The sequence below is a fragment of the Gymnodraco acuticeps genome, unplaced genomic scaffold (genome assembly GCF_902827175.1).
Source record: "Gymnodraco acuticeps unplaced genomic scaffold, fGymAcu1.1, whole genome shotgun sequence".
Lineage (NCBI taxonomy): Eukaryota > Metazoa > Chordata > Actinopteri > Perciformes > Bathydraconidae > Gymnodraco > Gymnodraco acuticeps.
The window spans coordinates 134,371-143,328 of record NW_022991412.1 but is presented as its reverse complement, the minus strand read 5'-3'; positions in this window follow the sequence as shown (position 1 = coordinate 143,328).

Below are 8,958 nucleotides of genomic sequence, written 5' to 3'. Positions count from 1 at the left end.
ACAGGCCCCATATCCAGGTCACAGTTTTACCCAAATTATTCCCATTTTAAGCTTATCCATAGTTTGCTAACATGAATAAATACAAATATAACTCTACACCATCAGAACCAATAGAATCGATGGGCAGTTCCCAAATCTACGTAAACATTACCATAGCGGACGTAATAGAGAAGCAAACGAAGCATATCTGAAAGTGCAAGCCTGGACGGCAATACTTTATACCGAGTATATTGCCATAAATATGATGATTGATTATCAGTAAAAAATTATACGTGACACAAAGACATTGGATTAATCTTGAGATGCGTTTTTATTCCGTTGAACACAACTTTTGATCACAAATCAAAAAAGGTAAGACGTAATTATTGTAATATTTTTGGAACCGGATGTTGTTTACTTTCTCTTTTCTGGCTGATAGCTCCAGGAATTCGAGGTCGGACAGTGATGACATTACATGTGTGGAATCTGTGGAGTCTCAGCTTTAAATCGTATATCTTGTTTGTGCAGGTAAGATAGTAATAAGGGCATTTCTACCGTGTGTTGTGTGTAAAAAAGCGTTAGCATTAGTTAGCATTTTTTCGCTCAATGCTAATTCAAAGGCTTGGTATTAGTCGTGTGTTTTTTTTAGCTAACAATTGTTCTTATTGTCAGTTAGCGGAGTTTCTTACCTTTAAAAGGGTATGAAACATTAATAGTTTCATAAATGTTAAGAAGCCCTGAGACATGTGAGAAAAAAAAACTGTGGGAGGGGTCCACTGGGGGGACCTTCGGGCTTAACTGGTTAAACACATTGGTGTTATCAAATGTAAAACATATAATTAATAAATGGGTGAAAATCGCTTGTGTCCATAATGCGCAGCATTAATACCCACATGACAGCTCATTGTTACTTTGTAATTCTACTCCACTACAATTCAGAGGTTAACCTGGTATTTTTACTCCACTGCATTTATTTGAGTTACTTTGCAGATTCTGATTAATTATGTGAAATATGAACAACCCTTAAATCAGACTTTAGTTACACCTGAGTAAAATTCAGGGAAGGTGATTGTCAAGTGCCAACAATCAGGAGAGATATTTGATAGTTGGTGCTTGAGAAGACTAAACATGTATCTTGACATGAATGGAAACGAGAAATAAAGTATATTCATTACTCGTTATTCTCTACTAATAGTTCATTAAAGACTGTATATTATGGCTATTTTGCACATCCCTTTCAAGATTTTCAAAGGTGTATTGACATATCATATACACAACTACGGTGTAGTTATGCAATGAATTAAACACTTGGGTCACAGGTTCCTCAACAGTGCATTACAAGACATCTATCAATATGTGTGTACCTCCACCATTAAACTGTCATATTCTGCACATTTCTTATTCTATCTACATACATAAGAGTATAATCCATATGTATAATATCAGTTAAAATAAGTGCTTCAGCATAGTTAACATTGCAGGAAAGCAATATATTAGACGTTAAGTACTTTGTCAGGCTTAATCTGTAGATAGATACCCCCAAAGTTGTTTTCTTATTTAAAAGACCTTAATCTGTTATTTAATGTTTAAATGAAGGTTCATTCATTTTTCTGTTTTGCACCTCCTCCTATTAATATCTTTGTACATTCTGCACTAAACTGTTTTATTGTAGAGATCACTTATAGTATCTTCTTGATTTTTTATATTCTATATTTATACTTTCCCCCTATGAAAGTATGTACTCTTAATATGTTTTTAATCAAATAAAACACAATAATTCAATAACGTGCTTTAACCACTAGGCGGTACACACAAGGTACACACAGCCATAATAACTTTGTATTATTAGTGTAGGACACTTTTGTTTTCGTACAACATCTGAAAATGTGTAGTTTTATGCATGCTTTCACATAATTTTACAGCATATTGCTATACTATTTCAGACTCAGTATTTACATTCTTACATTCAAAGAAAATCAGTAATATCTTTAAAAACTACAGTCCTTTTATATCAGCTGTGCACCGTTATGGTGTAAATATAACCTATCTGTGAATTAGATCAAATGTAAAAGTCAGCCGAATTAGTGTTGATACTGCAAGGAGACATATTGTGTGAAGAGAAATTGAAGATGTTGTTTAATTGTTGAATATATTTATGATCCACGTCAAGTATTCAGTTTCGGCGGCATTTTCTCAGTTTTTCCAAAGGTCTTCTCATCAGGGCTCTATAAATAAAGAACTACGGCAGATCTGTAATATACAATGCCGTTATGTGATGACTTTCAAAGAGAAAAGCAAGAGCGCTCGGAATTAAGTATTATTTAATTCTTTTAAAATGTTTTCCGGATTTCATATCATATAAACACCAAATCCCAGCATGCATTGCGGCTAAAACATCCAATAAGCGAGCTTAAAACCATAGCTGAGGATCTTGGGTAATCGCTCGAAATGCCTACGTCTGTTTCCGGTTATTTTTATTTTGAAATTCAGTTCCTGACGGACGCCAAAAAAGCCAGAGATTATGGAATTAAACCAATAAATAAAAGCAAGGATAATCGTGTGTTATTGGTGAGTAAATAACGGTGTGTTATTTTGAAAAGAATAACAAATTAGAAGGAAAAAAAGATTCAAAAAATACAGATTTCCGTATCCTGAGGCTCTGAGCCCCATTTATTTTCCTCACAGACGGCAACAAAAGTCCGAAATTATACGATTTCAAATAAAAGCAATAACTGTGGCTTGATATTGAGTAAGAACATGTTTTTATGAACCACACAGCTTCCGGTCTTCCTCGACCCGACCGGAGAAAAAGACGTGCTGCAGGCACGAAACACATTACCAGTAGAAATACATTGCTTTTAAAATCGTGCTGTGCAACACGAAAAAAAAGGGGCAAATCGTGTTGGTGAACACGAATCAATAGATTAAAAATCGTGTTGGTGAACACGAAATGCCGTGAGACTGGGTTGGGTGAGCAGGTGAGTATCCATCAGAGGTCGCGTTAACCGAATATTTTCCATCTATGACGGATTTTTTTTAACAATGACGGACAAATCTGAAAGCAGTCCGTCATTTTGACTGATTAGTGTAGAGGAAACTTCTGTGTAGCTATGCACTGGGAGTCACCGACTCAGGAAGGAGACACGGGAAGAGCAGTAGCTTTGATGTCAAACACATGATGGTTTATTTGGAGTTAACGGCCGGAGGATTCACATCACAAGTCCAAGAGTCAGAGGTTCTGACTTCACGGTAGAGTTGCCACGTCAATTCTGGAGAGCCTCTCTCTTGCCAGCCCATCTAACTGGTTTCGCAGAGAGTAAACAACATATTTGAGAAGATAGCCTAAACAATGTGGGAACACTGAGCCACTTGCCTCGGACACCTATGACCTCGAAGATTTTACCTTGGAGTCCACAAATACAGAGAAGGAAGTGTCCCAGTGTACCCACAACACAGACCATCTGTATCCCAGTATTGACCGGTCACAGAATGGGAACAATAACATTATTGGCTAAGCCGCCTGTGTCCTTAAAGAAGGTAAACAGACATCGAGGTTTGTCCTGTATGTTACTAATTGGCGTCTTATGATAATTATTTCCACAACAGTCCTCTCTTTTTATCATTTATGATAACCTAAAAACATTAGTCTAATAATAATTTGGTCAATAATTAACTCAATAGGCGTCTCCAGATTCGAGTGTGGTCTCACCTTACATTAATTACATCACAAAGTAGAATAAGATTGAAACATTCAATCACAATGATTGATACAGCCAATCATAATAGGAAAAATCATCTCTCATCAGTGTTTGATCATCTTTTGTCAAAAGCATAATAATGAACACATAAAACACAGGTGCACAATGGCTAAATATTTGTTTTAAACTAATATCTTTTATCATTTACCATTAGTTAATTTCATTCATCAAACTATAAAATCAAAACCAGTTTGCCGCTTTAAAGATTTACTTCAAGGCAATCACTAGTCAAAAGCATTTTAAAACTCAGGATCGTAAGAGATCAAGCTAAACATTCACAGTTAGAGTATAGAATTCACACTGGGGATTTGATCAATCTGTAATCTGCAAAAGTGCAGTGTCCTCAATTTTAGGATTACTTTTACCGTTTACTCAAATACGCTTTAGTCAAGAGTAAGGCACTTAGTGCAATCAATACATTCATTTTAGTCAAGTACATTGTTCAAAATCTGAAAAGGAAAAGTTAGGCAAATATTCAAAGACTTTTGTAAAAACCTGGAAAGGAAGGATTAAACATTTTTAAACCTTGAATTATTACATTTGTAAATGCTACCACTGATCTGTACCAAATTAAGTCTATCAAGTATTCCTATTAGCCATACTTACCTGAGCTACTTATGGTACTTGGAAAGGATTCTTCTGTGTTTATCTAATGTTGAGAATATCAATTTCTTTAAATTATACTTCTCTAATTTGAAGATCAAATATGCTACATAATTGTTATATGAAATATTATAAATATTTGTTTTGGGCCAAAACTGAAATTAATCCAGTACTTGAAACATCATTGTAGGTCTTTCTATGCATGGATAATACATTAAAGAGTAGTGTTGTTAAGCCTGATTGCTGGATTCAAATCCACTAGAGTGCATGTACCTATCCAGAGGGGAGCCAGAACTTGATAGAGCTTGTCGCCGCACAACCAAACGTAATCTTGTGGCGAGCTAAACCCCACATCACTGGGCCAGGCCAATTGTATTGCTCACGGTTGCGTTGTCCCAGGCGAGCCGTCATCACGAGGTGGGAATGCTCCATGGGGTGTGTGTGTGTATTCCTTCGGTCGATTTTGTGACACGGACAGTCAGACTCCGCACACCGGTGACACAAACGAGGAACCAGAGAGCATATGGAACCGCTCAGCTGGCACTCGCTCGTGATACCTTGTGTGTAGTGTGTTTTGGTGTATGTAGTGCAAGTGTGGTGCAAGTTGGTGATTAGGACACATCACTTGTTGTCATCTACTTCTGTTGGTGATTAGGACACATCACTTGTTGTCATCTACTTTTGTTGGTGATTAGGACACATCACTTGTTGTCATCTACTTTTGTTGGTGACTAGGACCTTGCCGTGGCTGGCGTGGACCCACGTAGCTCTCTCTCTGACCCTTGGCCTTCAGAGCTGTCCTACTGTAGTTATTGGGTTAACACTTGATAGGGATGTTTTCCTGAGTGCAGACAACTCAAGGTAATGGATTAGCACATTATCATTTAAATACAAAAATAGGATAGGCCCCTCAGAATTATTTGGGAGCCTTCCTGAGACATGCACATGCATAAATGTAAGGTTTGTGTTAGTCATTAACATGCAAGAATCATAAACTCATCAGTCCAAAGTAGAGAAATGTTATTGTAATTTAAAGGTGAGCTAGTCCCTGCGGATATCACCCCTTCTCAATGATTCTAAATGTTATATTAATTCACCATTTACCGTTTGATAACATATTAGTTTATCAGAAATATTTTCCTCTTCCATAAAACAGGTTTGAGAAATAAATGTTCCAATATAAAATCAATTACTCAATATAATTGACTCTTCCCTCCCTTTTCTTACATATGTCACATATGAAATAATAACTTAGGAGTCTATTTAAGCATGGTGTAATCTATTACTCGAGAAGACTCAGTATCACCTGTGTGCAGCTTACAAAAAATACAATTGTGAGAAACATATATTATGCAGAAAATGCATACCTTTGTTAAAAAAACAAAGCATATCTGATTTGGGAGGAAAAGCTTCTTCCCCTTAACATCTGAGTCACTACTGATGGCATAGCATAAATGATAGTGGGTGCCTGAGGGTGTTATTACTGAGAAATGTCAAACACATTAAAAACCTTACATTTGAAAACAGGTTTGCATTCCTCCACTTAAAATGACGTTACCATTGGAAACAATAAAAGCTAATTGTTTTGATGTAGAATCTATCAATTGAATCGTTAGAGCAGAACAGAATGGTCGTATTGTAGCCTGAGTACCGTGCAGCCTTCAGTTTCACCAGGTGGAAACATTGTCCATATAATGTGAATACATGTAGAACTACACATTAAGAGGCTCCTGACATTAGGCCTATTTAAAAAAATAGTAGGGTCTTTTAACAGCTTGCCAACTTACAGGCATCCTCTGCATAGCAGTATGAATAGCCTTAAAAAAACAACCCACTCTGCGGTAACGAGAGTCATATTTCTGAACCAAATGCCCTAAGTTAAGCCGTTAGTCCCATCTGACTGACCCAAGGGTTGGTGCTGGTGTGACCGGGAGGCTTCCAGGTGTTCTTTCAGTTCATGGCTTGGTGGGGGGAGTGGCCCACGTGAGACAGTATTGTTCAGTCTGAGGAGCGGCATTGTCTCTGGAAGCAGGTAATGGTGTCCATTCTCAGACCAGACCATTAATGTCATTTCATGTAGAGCAGCCATAGCATCTCTGTGACTGCACTCAGAACTGTGTCAGAACTGGGTGATTCTTAGTGAAGCCGTCCAAGGCCATAGACAGAATGGAACCACGTACCAACAAAAGGGACACAAGGTCATCAATGTCTCTCTTTACCATTGGCCTAATTGCACAACAAATTAGTGGGAAAAATGTGGAGCACTAATCCATCATCATGTGAAATGTTGAGTTAATCTAAATAATTACTTATGGGTTGAAATCAAATTAACATTAGAACTAAAGTCAGTCAAAATTGGACTTTCCACGGATCCGAATCTAAGCAATACACCATTTCCCCAGCTCTGTAATGAAAAGGATAACAAGATTAGGTACATTACAGGAGTGTTCCACACCCTAACATGCACACTTATCTTATTCTAGTAGATATTAGAGGACAAGGTCTAATGTTGTGAACAAAATGATCAAATCAAAGTTATTTTGTTTATTCTATGTTATGTCCCTAATTTAATTTAATAATTAATCTTGAATTACTAATAACTTTAAAGAAGGCAACAATTTACAATTTGGATGAAGTGATTACTCATCCAAAGTGTGTGTGTGCTTGTCTGCCCAAGGTTTAAAACATTTGGGACAGCACAGCAGTGAGAATGTTATGAGAACCAATCTGTTGTTTATACTAAACTCGAAGGAAGCTAGACTGGAACATTTTTAATAAATCAAAACACTTGCACATTAATTAAATACATTTCACATTTAGCTCGAGCTGGGTTCAATACTTTTCTTTATGGTATTTAAAATTGGGCTCGAGTAGAACCCCTGGATTTGGCTTGCAACACAAAATGATACTGAGTTTCTGTAGGACTTGGAAGTGTTATGATTCAAAGTGCCTGTGAAAGAGAGGCCCTTGGAAAACAACACCTATTTTGTAACTGTAATTACTTATTTTAAAGAAATTGCAACATTATACTTTTAAAGAATTGCTCAATTAATTTAACACATCTATTATGCACACAATAAAAACTTCAACAAATATATTGATCCTGGCTTAACCAGCGACCTTTACTCTGTTGTTCATAAGCTCGGTTTCAGAAAACTTGTCAGTAGTTTAACAACTATTTTAATTTTAGTATTGTCTATAGAGACCAATTGGTTGATACTAGAAATAATTTGAAGCAGTTTAATAAAGAATGTTAAACTATTTTTAAAACTGTAATTGAACTTCAACTTATATTAATTACCTGATTCCAGTGGCCAGTTGGAACAGAATAATTAACACAGTTTCCATTTTGCTGCAACAGCGCAAAAGGTTTCAACAACAATTAGTATTATGTCTGAGTCTTGTTCTGCTTATCTGCTTTGTTTCGGAATGTGTTCAATACATTACGTTTTTATTCATTATTACTATACAATACATAGATTAAGAATAAATGAAACAAATAATACAACATTGACCTAAAACCAGATTTTGCAACCCTGATCTCCTCAGGCAAGTCTCTGAGGGTCTCGGGGCGCAGGACGGGCATAGGGTTTATACAAGGTCACAAAGATATCTTAACATACCAACAATACCATCTAAGAATGGATTCTTAAAGCAATATAATCTTATTTTCTTCTTACACCTAGCGCTCACCCTGAACAGTGGGCTTCTTGTTTACATGTTCCCCTGCACTCAGAGGCAGGACATACAAACACTCTTTTTATTTTTCTCAGGTCATTTACTTTTGGTGAGATAATTAAAGTTTAGTTCATTTTACCCTGTCTATGGACTGATTCATTATTGTTACAAAACATACACAAGACGGCGGGACAAACCAATATAGACCCCCATACAAACAATCAGACAAACAAAACATGAACTCTTAATAAACACCAGCGCGACAGCAAAGCTCTTCAGCTCAATTTAGTCCGGATTTTAGAGATCTTAGAGGGGGGGGGGATTCTCTCCAGTGCGGCGTCTTCTCACGCCTCACCCTTGCATACAAGTGATTTATCGGTGCCTGAAAGCCGTCCAAGAACGATAACTAGCTTATCCTCTTGCGACAACCACTAGGCTATTTGTTTCTAGTGGCGCTGTGCCCCCCCCGATCGGAGCCCACAGACTTTTTCCCCTGCCCTTTCTCTCCAAACAACAGCTCAGTTGACTGTAGTCCGTACGACCAGCCTATATCTACTCGCCATCGAGTTCACCTCAAGGTGAAACACAGTTTGCCTATGCTTGCTTGCCACTACACACCTCTGATCAATTAGCCTATAATTTTATGTATGCACTCCTGACCGCCACCTGCTCCAGAGAGCCGTAGCACATCGGGTGATGCACGCACTTCGCGCTGGCCCGTCTAACCATGAGAAAAGCGGTCCTAAACAACGAGTGCTTTTAGACCGTCCCGTTTGAAGGACGGCGGTGCCGTGAGTTAAAGCCTATAGGCAATAAGCTGTGACTTTCTCCCTCTCAGCCTGCACTGCTCCAGCCCCACACACACGCAGTGAGGTTTCTTTTACACACACACGCAAGGCTGCAGCTGGAGCCGTGTTTTTACAGAGAGGTGATAGCAGCA